Here is a 15,187-nt window from a genome sequence, read left to right on the forward strand (position 1 = left end):
TGCCTAGTGAACTCAGGACACAGGCCCACAGGAAAAGCTGAAGACCTGTAGATAGGAAAAACTACACGCCCAAAAGCAGAACACTCTGTTCCCATAACTGGAGGAAAGAAAACAGGAAAACTGGAGTACAGCACCTCTGACACACAGGCCTATAGGACAGTCTAGCCACTGTCAGAAATAGAAGAACAAAGTAACACTAGAGATAATCTGATGGTGAGAGGCAAACACAGGAATCCACGCAACAGAAATCAAGACTACATGGAATCATCGGAGCGCAATTCTCCCACCAAAGCAAACACGGAATATCCAAACACACCAGAAAATCAAGATCTAGATTTAAAATCACATTTGATCATGATGATGTAGGACTTCAAGAAAGACATAAAGAACACCCTTAGAGAAATGCAGGAAAACACAAATAAACAAGCAGAAGGCTATAGAGAGGAAACATAAAAATCCCTGAAAGAATTAAAGGAAAACACAATCAAACAGTTGAAGGAATTAAAAATGGAAATAGAAGCAATCAAGAAAGAACACATGGAAACAACCCTGGATATAGAAAACCAAAAGAAGAGACAAGGAGCTGTAGATACGAGCTTCACCAACAGAATACAAGAGATGGAAGAGAGAATCTCAGGAAAAGAAGATTCCACAGAAATCATTGACTCAACTGTCAAAGATAATGTAAAGCAGAAAAAGCTACTGGACCAAAACGTACAGGATATCCAGGATTCAATGAGAAGATCAAACCTAAGGATAATAGGTATAGAAGAGAGTGAAGACTCCCAGATCAAAGAACCAGTAAATATCTTCAACAAAATCATAGAAGAAAACTTCCCTAATCTAAACAAAGAGATAACCATAGGCATACAAGAAGCCTACAGAACTCCAAATAGATTGGACCAGAAAAGAAACACCTCCCGTCATATAATAGTCAAAACACCAAACACACAAAATAGAGAAAGAATATTAAAAGCAGTAAGGGAAAAAGGTCAAGTAACATATAAAGGCAGACCTATCAGAATTACACCAGACTTTTCGCCAGAAACAATGAAAGCCAGAAGATCCTGGACAGATGTCATACAGACCCTAAGAGAACACAAATGCCAGCCCAGGTTAATGTATCCTGCAAAACTCTCAATTAACATAGATGGAGAAACCAAGATATTCCATGACAAAACCAAATTTACACAATATCTTTCTACAAATCCAGCACTACAAAGGATAATAAATGGTAAAGCCCAACATAAGGAGGCAAGGTATATCCTAGAAGAAGCAAGAAACTATTCGTCTTGGCAGCAAAACAAAGAGAAGAAATGCACACAAACATAACCTCACATCCAAATATGAATATATCGGGAAGCAATAATCACTATTCCTTAATATCTCTCAACATCAATGGCCTCAACTCCCCAATAAAAAGACATAGATTAACAAACTGGATACGCAACGAGGACCCTGCATTCTGCTGCCTACAGGAAACACACCTCAGAGACAAAGACAGACACTACCTCAGAGTGAAAGGCTGGAAAACAACTATCCAAGCAAATGGTCAGAAGAAGCAAGCTGGAGTAGCCATTCTAATATCAAATAAAATCAATTTTCAACTAAAATTCATCAAAAAAGATAAGGAAGGACACTTCATATTCATCAAAGGAAAAATCCACCTAGATGAACCCTCAATCCGAAATATCTATGCCCCAAATACAAGGGCACCTACATACGTAAAAGAAACCTTACTAAAGCTCAAAACACACATTGCACCTCACACAATAATAGTAGGAGACTTCAACACCCCACTCTCATCAATGGACAGATCAAGGAAACAGAAATTAAACAAAGACGTAGACAGACTAAGAGAAGTCATGAGCCAAATGGACTTAACAGATATTTATAGAACGTTCTACCCTAAAGCAAAAGGATATACCTTCTTCTCAGCTCCTCATTGTACTTTCTCCAAAATTGACCATATAATTGGTCAAAAAATGGGCCTCAACAGGTACAGAAAGATAGAAATAATCCCATGCGTTCAATCGGATCACCACGGCCTAAAACTTGTCTTCAATAACAATAAGGGAAGAATGCCCACATATACGTGGAAATTGAACAATGCTCTACTCAATGATAACCTGGTCAAGAAAGAAATAAAGAAAGAAATTAAAGACTTTTTAGAATTTAATGAAAATGAAGGTACAACATACCCAAACTTATGGGACACAATGAAAACTGTGCTAAGAAGAAAACTCATAGCGCTGAGTGCCTGCAGAAAGAAACAGGAAAGAGCATAGGTCAGCAGCTTGACAGCACACCTAAAAGCTCTAGAGCAAAAAGAAGCAAATACACCCAGGAGGAGTAGAAGGCAGGTAATCATCAAACTCAGAGCTGAAATCAACCAAGTAGAAACAAAAAGGACCATAGAAAAAATCAACAGAACCAAAAGTTGGTTCTTTGAGAAAATCAACAACATAGATAAACCCTTAGCCAGACTAACGAGAGGACACAGAGAGTGTATCCAAATTAACAAAATCAGAAATGAAAAGGGAGACATAACTACAGATTCAGAGGAAATTCAAAAAATCATCAGATCTTACTATAAAAGCCTATATTCAACAAAACTTAAAAATCTGCAGGAAATGGAAAATTTCCTAGACAGATACCAGGTACCAAAGTTGAATCTGGAACAGATAAACCAGTTAAACAACTCCATAACTCCTAAGGAAATAGAAGCAGTCATTAAAGGTCTCCAAACCAAAAAGAGCCCAGCTCCAGACAGGTTTAGTGCAGAATTCTATCAGACCTTCATAAAAAACTCGTACCAATATTATCCAAACTATTCCACAAAATTGAAACAGATGGAGTACTACCGAATTCCTTCTATGAAGCCACAATTACTCTTTTACCTAAACCACACAAAGACCCAAAGAAGAAAGAGAACTGCAGACCAATTTTTCTTATGAATATCGATGCAAAAATACTCAATAAAATTCTGGCAAACCGAATCCAAGAGCACATCAAAACAATCATCCACCATGATCAAGTAGGCTTCATCCTAGTCATTCAGGGATGGTTTAATATACGGAAAACCATCAACATGATCCATTATATAAACAAACTGAAAGAACAAAACCACATGATCATTTCACTAGATGCTGAGAAAGCATTTGACAAAATTCAACACCTCTTCATAATAAAAGTCCTGGAAAGAATAGGAATTCAAGGCCCATACCTAAACATAGTAAAAGCCATATACAGCAAACCAGTTTCTAACATTAAACTAAATGGAGAGAAATTTGAAGCAATCCCACTAAAATCAGGGACTAGACAAGGCTGTCCACTCTCTCCCTACTTATTCAATATAGTTCTTGAAGTTCTAGCCAGAGCAATCAGACAACAAAAGGAGGTCAAGGGGAAACAGATTGGTAAAGAAGAATTCAAAATATCACTATTTGCAGATGATATGATAGTATATTTAAGTGATCCCAAAAGTTCCACCAGAGAACTACTAAAGCTGATAAACAACTTCAACAAAGTGGCTGGGTATAAAATTAACTCAAATAAATCATTAGCCTTCCTCTACACAAAAGAGAAACAAGCCGAGAAAGAAATTAGGAAAACGACACCCTTCATAATAGACCAAAATAATATAAAATACCTCGGTGTGACTTTAACCAAGCAAGTAAAAGATTTGTACAATAAGAACTTCAAGACTCTGAAGAAAGAAATTGAAGAAGTCCTCAGAGGATGGAAAGATCTCCCATGCTCATGGATTGGCAGGATTAATATAGTAAAAATGGCCATTTTACCAAAAGCGATCTACAGATTCAATGCAATCCCCATCAAAATACCAATCCAATTCTTCAAAGAGTTAGACAGAACAATTTGCAAATTCATCTGGAATAACAAAAAACCTAGGATAGCTAAAACTATCCTCAACAATAAAAGGACTTCAGGGGGAATCACTATCCCTGAACTCAAGCAGTATTACAGAGCAATAGTGATAAAAACTGCATGGTATTGGTACAGAGACAGACAGATAGACCAATGGAACAGATTTGAAGACCCAGAAATGAACCCACACACCTATGGGCACTTGTTTGTTGACAAAGAAGCCAAAACCATCAAATGGAAAAAAGATAGCATTTTCAGCAAATGGTGCTGGTTCAACTGGAGGTCAATATGTAGAAGAATGCAGATCGATCCATGCTTATCACCCTGTACAAAGCTTAAGTCCAAGTGGATCAAGGACCTCCACTTCAAACCAGATACACTCAAACTAATAGAAGAAAAAGTGGGGAAGCAACTCGAACACATGGGCACTGGAAAAAATTTCCTGAACAAAACACCAATGGCTTATGCTCTAAGATCAAGAATCGACAAATGGGATCTCATAAAACTGCAAAGCTTCTGTAAGGCAAAGGACACTGTAGTTAGGAGAAAACGGCATCCAACAGATTGGGAAAAGATCTTTACCAATCCTACAACAGATAGAGGCCTTATATCCAAAATATACAAAGAACTCAATAAGTTAGACCGCAGGGAGACAAATAATCCTATTAAAAAATGGGGTTCAGAGCTAAACAAAAAATTCACAGCTGAGGAATGCCGAATGGCTGAGAAACACCTAAAGAAATGTTCAACATCTTTAGTCATAAGGGAAATGCAAATCAAAACAACCCTGAGATTTCACCTCACACCAGTGAGAATGGCTAAGATCAAAAACTCAGGTGACAGCATATGCTGGCGAGGATGTGGAGAACGAGGAACACTCCTCCATTGTTGGTGGGATTGCAGACTGGTACAACTATTCTGGAAATTAGTCTGTAGGTTCCTCAGAAAATTGGACATTGAACTGCCTGAGGATCCAGCTATAACTCTCTTGGGCATATACCCAAAAGATGCCCCAACATATAAAAAAGACACGTGCTCCACTATGTTCATCGCAGCCTTATTTATAATAGCCAGAAGCTGGAAAGAACCCAGTTGCCCTTCAACAGAGGAATGGATACAGAAAATGTGGTACATCTACACAATGGAATATTACTCAGCTATCAAAAACAACAGCTTTATGAAATTCGTAGGCAAATGTTTGGAATTGGAAAATATCATCCTGAGTGAGCTAACCCAATCACAGAAAGACATACATGGTATGCATTCATTGATAAGTGACTATTAGCCCAAATGCTTGAATTACCCTTGATGCCTAGAACAAATGAAACTCAAGACAGATGATCGAAATGTGAATGCTTCACTCCTTCTTTAAAAGGGGAATAAGAATACCCTTGGCAGGGAATAGAGAGGCAAAGATTAAAACAGACACAGAAGGAACACCCATTCAGAGCCTGCCCCACATGTGGCCCATGCATATACAGTCATCCATTTAGACAAGATGGATGAATCAAAGAAGTGCAGGCCGACAGGAGCCGGATGTAGATCTCTCCAGAGAGACACAGCCAGAATACAGCAAACACAGAGGCGTATGCCAGCTGCAAAGCACTGAATTGAGAATAGGACCCCCGTTGAAGGAATCAGAGAAAGAACTGGAAGAGCTTGAAGGGGCTCGAGACCCCATATGTACAACAATGCCAAGCAACCAGAGCTTCCAGGGACTAAGCCACTACCTAAAGACTATACATGGACCGACCCTGGTCTCTGACCTCATAGGTAGCAATGAATATCCTAGTAAGAGCACCAGTGGAAGGGGAAGCCCTGGGTCCTGGTTAGACTGAACCCCCAGTGAACTAGATTGTTGGGGGTGGGGCGGCAATAGGGGGAGGATGGGGAGGGGAACACCCATAAAGAAGTGTCGGGGGGAGGGGGATGTTTTCCCGGAAACCGGGAAAGCGAATAACACTCGAAATGTATATAAGAAATACTCAAGTTAGTAAAAAAAAAAAAAAAATGCAGGGGTTGGGGATTTAGCTCAGTGGTAGAGTTCTTGCCTAGGAAGCGCAAGGCCCTGGGTTCAGTCCCCAGCTCTGTAAAAAAGAACCAAAAAAAAAAAATGTAAATAAAAAAAAAGTATCCAAAGAAAAAGGAAAAATCCGGAGGTTAAAGAACTGAAAGGATAGCCTGTGGAGATCTTGGTTTAGTATGGCAGAGACTGCAGGGAGCACCAGGAAGATAAGATGAGTTCACCTCTGCAGTGTTTCCTAGGTAACAATATAACAAGTGATTGGGAAGCAGAGAAATGAAGTGTGGGCAAAGAGGGGGCAGGAGTGAACTTCTAGAAGTTTACAGAAGGTCAAGCCAAGTTTATTCACAGGCAGACACTCTGTTAGTGATAGCAGAACTGAGTCCTGAATCCTCACAACTCTGACAAAAGGTCAGAGGAACCAGTAGGAACCTAGTTTGGGATCATGGAAATAAAGCTGTTATATTAATATGACACCATGTTCTTATTAACTTTCCAGACTATTATTTGACTATTGAGACACTTAATTTTTAGATAAATATCTGAGGTGTTATTAGGATTAGAAGAAGATATGGTCAGCAGTCATGGATAAGGGTTTCAATAACCTTTAGCTTTCCAGTATTGTTTTCTTTTAGGGGTCAAGGAAAAGAGAAATATCTGTAGCATATTGTCGCCAAGCTTTCTAAGGCTTTCTCTTGGGAAACACATAATGGTATGCTGTTCAAATCTCTGGGTGATTAATCATTTCTGGAGGACAGGTTAGCCCAAGTGATGATATTTACCTACGGAAAGCATAGAGAATTGGTATTTATTCATGTAGCCCATGGACAAATATAGGACAGAGGACATAGAGTTTGTTTGTGATATTTTACTGGTTGAAGTGTAGTTGGAATGCAAAGTGCTTTGTTGCTGTGCTCACAATCTGACACAGCCAACCAGTGCCCTCTTTTGAAGGTTGAGGTCAATTTTAACAGTTAAGAGGACAACCAGGAGGAAAGGAACGAAGAAACATATAGACCAACCTTTTTGATAAATATTTTCTGGAGAAATCTTAAGACTATCACAGTGACAACTTATAAATAGACTCATCAGATTCTGAAGGGCTCTGGCATGCCTGAGCATGGCAAACCTGGTGCTGACACACCTTGCCCTTCCCCTTCCCTCTCCTTTGCCAAATCTTAGATTACTTCCCTAAAGCTAGCTGTCAAGGTCTGTTCCCTTAGTTAGACACTTCCTCCTTCTGAGGCTCACAACCAGGGAAGACCAGCAATCAAAAGTCCCACTTGGCTTTTCTAGTTAGCATGCCCAGTCAAAACAAACCAACTCATTCTAATCTTAAAGGGGTTTTGCCTTTTTGCTCTATTAACATCATTTTGCTTCTGAGTCATGGCTTTCTCATTCTCTAACCAGATGCACTCCTTTGTCCTTCAGGGGAAAATGTCCCTTCCCCTCTACCTTGCTCTGGTTCCCTTCTTTCCTGTTCTCTCTGCCCGTCTTTGTCTCATTTCCCCTGCCATTTGTCTCTCTGGGGCTAATCTTTTCTTTGTCTCAGAACTTGATCTTGGTGGGTACTGTGCCAACTCTACTCCTTCCAGGTTTAAAGGTGACTGATGTTTGTATAATGTCTTTAAGAGTTATTAAGCCACAGTTCACTGTTTATTTCATTATTTTATGCCATTTGGAAAAAACAAAATCTTTATGCATCACTGGCTTATCTTTGAAGTGGAAATAAACTTATTTCATTAAGTTGTGGCTAGGATTAAATCAGGAAATATATTTGAAAGTTATAAAATAAAACTATTTGTGACATCATCATATTATAAGCTGGTGGCTGTGTCACATTTTTATCATGACTCTAGGTTTAGAAGATTTGGTAATCAGAAAGCCCAGTTTACAAAGATGTGAACTAAAGAGGTAGTAAAAGTCATTGCTGTTGTGAGGGATACACTGCTCTAAGATCAAAATTATTTTACAGGAAATGCTTTTACCAGTTAATACTTTTGTTTTGAGGGAGCTTTTTCTTCCTCACTAACATTGTAACTACAGAGATTAAATAATAAATACTCACAAAACAAGAACCATCTGAATCTCCTAGTAAGCAAACAAAAAACACAATGTTACCCTGAACTTAATCTAAACTCTTCAATTATGAGAGACTTGGTATAATGGTAGAAATTATTAGGATATAATTACAAAAAAATCACCACAAGCTCTATTTTTTAGATAACTAAACTTAATGTATGACCCAGAGCAAGCAATTGGTATATCAGACCTGGGTATGAAATAAATCTGAAAATAAATAATATAATTAAAACCTTTCTATATTCTATTGCATACCTCCACAAAAGCATGGCCTACTTTTAGACATTTATTTTCTGAAATCCCATTTAAAGGACATTTCAAAGGTTTGCTGTTCTTTTGCTTCCTTTTCTTTTTCTTTCTTTCTTTTCTTTTCTTTTTTTAAGAATTATTTATTTAGTTTATGTATGTGAATACACTGTAGCTGTGTTCACACACACCAGCAGAGGGCACCAGATCTCATTACAGATGTTGTGAACCACCATGTGGTTGCTGGAATTTGAACTCAGGACCTCTTGGAAGAGCAGTCAGTGCCCTTAACCACTGAATCATCTCTCCAGCCCCCACCTTGCTTACTTTGTTCGTTCCTTTGTTTCTTTTTTTCTTCTTTTCCTTTGTTTCTTTGTTTCTTTGTTTCTTTGCTTTCATGCTTTCTCTAAGTTGACCTTCAAGCCCCTTTCTCATTAAAAAAATTTTTTTTAGAGATTTAGGACACTGATTACGGATAATTTTATTTCTTTACTATTCTGTTTCTCTTTATTTCTTTACTGTTCTGTTTCTCTTTTGTTCTTTATTTTTAAAGTTGTAATTTAATTATAATATTTCTCCCTTCCCTTTACTCCCTCTAAGCCTTCCTTATATAACCCTCCTTTCTTCAAATTGCTGGCCTCTTTTTTTTTATTAATTGTTATTGCATACATATGTTTATTTGTGTGTGTTTGTGTGTGTGTGTTCTTAGATATAAACCCAATGAATCCATATTATGTTACATGTACATAAGTTTTTGGGCTGATGATTTGGCACTAGCTTTCTTTTGTATTTTACTTTACTTTTCTATCTCCAAGAATTGAAATTTATTTAAATGTTGCACATCAATTGTGTCTTTTCCTTTTGTCATTTGTGTTATTTTAGATGTTCAGAACAGAATTAAAGCCTGTGATTATTCTGATGGTTAAGGATCCTGCCATCTTTGGCCGACAACTGGCATTACCAACCATCTTACAAATGGTTTTTTTTTTTTTTATGATGTGAATAAAAACTAAACATCAAATACAGAACCTTCCCTATTGTTACGTATCTCTTTGTACTATAAATCCGTTAGAAATAGGACCTACCTCATAATGAATCTGTATATGTGAGTTAGTTATTCCCTGTCAATACAAAGCACTTTACTAATGTATTTTTAAATAAAACTAAGGTCAATAAGGATGTCTTTTGAAAAGACAGCTGAATGAGATTGAAAATTTCTCTTTAAAAAGCTCAGTCAGTGGGAACTGCAGGTCTGTAAACCCACCCTGTCTAGCCTGAAGGAGACGACTAGTGATCCCTTATGTCACACTCCTCCTCATTGGGAAGGGACTTCAGCAATCATAACTTAACATAGGCACACCAAACGTTTTTCCAAACTGAAAGCAATTAAGGAAAACAAACCCTTCACCAACACAAAGAAATTTTTTGAAATTGTCTTTGTGACTTTCAGTATAGTCTTGAGTAATGCTCCTGTAGGTACCAAGCTGTCTTCTAGCTTCGTAGCATTCCAGGTTGCTCACAGATATTCTCGATGTGTATTCAATTGCTGATTTACCAGTTTCTTACTTAGATTCACCTTTTGAGAAGTTATGTGGCTATGTGCATATATTTTCAAAAGTATTTATATGTTCTTTTCTAGAATGTTAAATGGTTTTTATTTTTCTTGTAGTAGTTTCCTACATTTATTTTTTATATTGAAATTAGTATACAAGGGATTGGGGTGTGGCTTAGCTATAAAGTGCTTGTCTAGAATGAACATTAACCTATATTAGTTCTCCAGGACTTAATAACTAAGCAACCAGACAGATAGGAAAACACAGACAGACAGACAGACAGACAGACAGACAGACAGACTAGCAGGCAGGCAGACAGGAGGGGACACATGAAATCAGATTTATACATTTCATGTAGATGCATTTCTCAAGTGTAGATTTCTTAATTTTCTCCTCTCAATTGCTTTTGTCATGGCACCCTAAAAAGGATACCGTTTAGTTTAGTCTTAATGTTTGTTACATATAGTTTGAAAATTTAGAGTTTCCTATATGGATTCTACACTTCTTTTCATTTTCTTTCATTATTAATTAATTAAATTTGTTTTCAATAAGTAAATTAAGATTAGTTTTGGTTTTTGACATGAAACACAGATTTTATTTTCTATTTTAAATTTGTTTCATTCTCACATTTTCCTTTCTTTTTTATTATTCTTAATCTTGAGTTACTCTTTTTTGGGGAGGTTGTTTGTGTGTTTTCTTTGATGGATCTTCATGCTCACACTCTCACTCTCATCACTACCTCACAGGACTCACATCTGTTGACTTGCCTGTAGATTTTTCTTTCTTAACCGTTTCTTTCTTTCTATGCTGTGAATGACAGACAGTTTTAGAACCAAGCCATAAATACATATTTTGAGACACATGGGATCAGTTCTTGTTTCCTCAAAATAGAATATCTGGGTATTTTTTTCAGTCAGTTCTGTTCCTATAGCCATCACTTTTGTGCAATATTCTCATAGCATTTCTTAAGGAAGTTTTACATATGGTGCTTCCTATATGGATAAAAGCAGTTTCTATCAAAAGGGAAGGATGTTTTCAATGACTCATGCTAAAAGATCACTAGAGGCAAGACATTCATTATTGATCAGAAATGAAGGAGAAAGGGAAGCATCAAAAAAGCTCTTTTCTTCCATGTATTCAGCTTTAGATTTCCCTGAAAACATTCTCAGGAAGCCAGGTACAGGAATGGCACTGTGTGCCAGCCCTTGGATCCCATCAAATAGTCCTGATGAACTTTCCTTATTAATCTTAATATTTATTGCTTGAAATTTCCATATTGTGTATATTATGAAAATTATACACAATATGTGTATTTTGTGTATAATGTATTTTGAGTAACCCTTACTTTCTCTCCAGTTTCCCCTAGGTCATTAAACACATTTTTCTGTCAACTTCATATTTTTTTTAGCATAGGCAACCCACTAGAGATTACTTTTTAAAGAATTGTTGATTATTTGTTCTTCTCTCAGAAGCCTTCAAGGACTGGCAAGTCTGCAGCTAGGGGTTCAGACCTTTCTGGCCCCATCCAATCTGGAACTGTCTTGATCTTGCGCAGGTCTTGTGCATATGACCTCAGTTGCTTTTTTTTTTTAACTGTACCTCAGACTCACTGCCCTGCTCCTGGTCACTTGCTTCCATAATCTTTCTCTCCTCCCCATACCCTTTCTCCTCTGAGCAGGTGGGGTCCCCCTGGTTATCCTTTTCTACCATAGCACTTCAAGGCTCTCTGAGGCTAGAGGCTTCATCTCTCACAGGCCAGAAGAGGCAGCCAAGCTAGAAGAATATATCTTCCTATAGGCAACAAACAGTTTTTGGGATAGTTCCCCATTTCAAATTGTTCAGGAGCCACATAAAAGTCAAGCTGTGCTTCTATTACATATGAACTGGGAGGGTTAGGCCCAAAGTTGCAAATTAGTTGACTCTGTTGGTCTTCCTGTGGAGTTCCTATCTCTTTCTTCCTATTCTTAAAACAGGCAAATAGATGGAACTTGAGGATATCATCATGAGTGAGGTAATCCAGTCCCCAAAGGTATGTGCTCACTTATAAATGGATATTAGCCATACAATACAGGTACTCTGTTACACTCCACAGACCCAGGGAAGCTAAACAAGAAAGAAGGCCCAAGCAAAGAAGTTTGAATCTCACTTAGAAGGTGTAATAAAAGGCAGATGATGGGAGGGAATTGGGGGGGTGGAGGGATGTGAAGGGGAATGAGGGATTCAGGATCAGGTGTTAGGAAAGACAGGAGAGATGACTAGATGGTCAGGAAAATGAATGGAAATCTCCAACTGACATGGGTGGGCAGCATCTCCAGAAGGAAACAGAGACCTAGGATAAGAGAGGCATCCAAGAATCAACTGGGATGATTTTAGCTGTGATACACTACGTTGGGGATATGGAACTTCAAGAGGCCACCTTCTGTATCCAGAAAGGAACCCTAGTGGAACAATAGACACCAACTCACCCATAAAACTTTCAACCCAAATTTACCCTGTCTACAAGTAATGTAAGGCACGGTCGAGGGAACAGAGACTGAGGGAATGGCCAACAACTAACCAGCACAAATTGTGACCTACCCCATGAGCAAGCACCCTATCATTATTAACGATACTTGTTATGCGTACAAACAGTAGCATGTTGTCCTCTGAGAGAGTCCACAAAGCAGCTGACTCAGACAGTTGTAGACGTCCACAGCCAAACAGTATATCACAATTGCATTTGCTCTGAGTTCTAAAACCTAGCCTTTCCTCAAAGGCCGTGTTTTTCTTCCTCAGCTACTTACTATTTATAGATGACTGGACTTCACTCTTTGTTCCTATTATTATTAAATGGCCTTTTTATTTCAAATGTTATCCCCTTTTCTGGTTTCCCATCCATTAATCACCTATCCTGTCTTCCCTCTCTCTTCTTCTATGCTGGTGTTCCCCCACCCACCCACCCCTTCCTCCCTCCCTTTCCAGACATTCACCTACACTGGGGAGTCCAGCCTTGGCAGGACCAAGAGCTTCCTCTCCCATTGGTGCCAAAAAAGGCCCTCCTTGCTACATATGCAGCTGGAGCCATGGGTCTGTCCATGTGTACAGTTTGGATGGTGGTTTAGTTCCTGTGAGCTCTGTTTCTTATGGCGTTGTTGTTCTTATGGGGTTGCAAGCTCCTTTAGTTCATTCAATCCTTTCTCTAACTCCTCCAATGGGGACCCTGTTCTCAGTTCAATGGTTGACTACTAGCATTTGCCTCTGTATTTGTCATGCTCTGCCACAGACTCTCAGGTGACAGCTATATTAGCCTCCTGTCAGCATGCACTTCTTGGCATCTGCCACAGTGTCTGCGGTTAGTGGCTGTATGTATATGGGCTGGATCCCCAGGTGGGGCAGGCTCTGAATGGCTATTCCTTCAGTTTCTGTTCCAAACTTTGTCTCTGTATCTCCTCCTATGAATATTTTTGTTCCCCCTTCTAATAAGACCTGAAGCATCCACATTTTAATTTTCTTATTGTCTAATCTTTTGATATTTTAATTTTTTAGAATTTAATTTTTATCCTCACTATTCTAATCACTGTCAACAATAACATTGGTTTTGCTTTCTAGTCTTTTAATTTCATTCAATATAGTTTCCACATTGGCTAGTTTTAAAGAGATCTGTACAGTTTCTTAAGACTGAGAGATAAGTTTACTTTATCGTCTATGTTAGTTAAGTCTTTCCTAGAATTTCTTCCTAGCAACTTATAAATGAAAGATTTCCTTAAGGCCATGTTCCTTGTAGTTATTTTGCTTTCTTTCAGTAAATTCATCTAATTTTTTCAGCCAAAATGCATACAACTTGTAAATATTTAATTTCAGTTCTGTCTTTGGTATAGACTCGAATATGCCATATCACAAACATACTAATATTGCATTTTTAATAATTCTATAAATACTTCCTTTTTCATACTCTCCAATTGTTTTCTAATGTCTGTGACAGGATCCTACTTATATGACCTTATGACCTTTTTATCTCTGATTCACAGGTACCTAGAACCACTCATGTCCACATTATATCAATCATCTCTATTAACTATTGTTTTTTCCACATTCATTCCTTATTGTGTCCCTCTTTCTCTTTTTCTTGTTTTTCTTGTGTGGGAGATTATTGGGATTTTTACCTTGAATATGCTAAGTAAGTCTTCTGTCTACCACTGAATGATGTCATAGGCCCTTTGTTATGTTTTTGGTTTTCAACAAAGGGCTCATTAAATAGCTCAGGCTGGCCTTGAGCTCATGATTCTCATACATTAAACTGCCAAATACCTAAAACTACAGTTCTGAACCACAGCCTTGTCCCTATTTTCTATACTTGTCCTTGTAGTATTATAACAATATGTTGCATAGTCTTGATTCATTGGTAAAATAATCTATGAGGTTATTTGGTGCTAGGGTATGGCTTTCTAATGAAAATAGTTGCTATGCAACGTGATTTTAATCCTCAAATACTCATAAAAATCCGAATGTGCCTTCAAGCACAGTACTGGGGAGGTAAGGGCAGGAAGAGATCTAGAGTATTCAGGGTTTTTTTTTTTTTTTTTTTTTTTTTTTTTTGGATAGCCAGTAGCCAAGTCAGTGAGCTCCTATCAAAAATAATTGAATTAATAATGTAAGTATGTACATATGGCAAGTAAATATGGTAGCAAATCAACCTTAGGAGACACCTGGTATCTCTGGCCCTCATATGCACACATCTCCATATACTTGTGTACCTATTATACCCTTGGGCTCACATAGACACATGCATGCACACATATATAAATAGTAAATATAAACATTTGGCAAATAATTTCTTTGCTCCTTAAAGTTTGAACAGTTCCTCTTGACCTCTAAATCGCCATGGAGGAAGCAATATATATATATATATATATATATATATATATATATACACATACATATATATATGTATATGTATATATATGTATATGTATATATGTGTGTGTTTTATATATCCTACAATTTTCCTATAAGATAATTTTAAATAAGATAATTATCTTTTAATAAGAAATTATTAAAATTTTATAAATTTTGGCTCAAGAAATCAGATGGATTTACTGAAAGAAAAATATACTTATTTTCTCTATGTCTTTCATTGGTCAAGACACACGGTCCACTGTCCTAAATTTGCTCTTCTTGTACAAAATTGAAAGAATGCACTTCTGGGCTCTTCTTCCTTCCTCTCCAGCAAAAATCTAAATAGATTAGATTTTAGATTGCTTTGCTTTTCCTTCGCTGATGTTTTCATTTTGTCCATGTCTGGCTTTAAGAGGTGCATTTGCAATTTAAAGACAATAATTATTATCAGAGGAATAAATATTTATAAGTCCTGAAGAAAAACAGCGCTGGGTGGGGCTAGACGGTTGGGCCATGTTCC

At 37.6% G+C, this 15,187-nt stretch overlaps 2 protein-coding genes across 1 annotated transcript in view; one reads left to right on the forward strand and one right to left on the reverse strand.

The window, feature by feature from the left end:
• Erich1 (glutamate-rich 1) overlaps positions 1-15,187 on the forward strand; it is a gene marked incomplete at its 5' end in the record, with an annotated part of 52,793,804 nt that overhangs the window by 10,161,941 nt on the left and 42,616,676 nt on the right.
• Glra3 (glycine receptor, alpha 3) overlaps positions 1-15,187 on the reverse strand; it is a 648,639-nt gene that overhangs the window by 523,778 nt on the left and 109,674 nt on the right. The gene's annotated exons all lie outside the window — the stretch shown is intronic.

This window comes from Rattus norvegicus, chromosome 16 (genome assembly GCF_021556685.1).
Source record: "Rattus norvegicus strain SHRSP/BbbUtx chromosome 16, alternate assembly SHRSP_T2T, whole genome shotgun sequence".
NCBI lineage: Eukaryota > Metazoa > Chordata > Mammalia > Rodentia > Muridae > Rattus > Rattus norvegicus.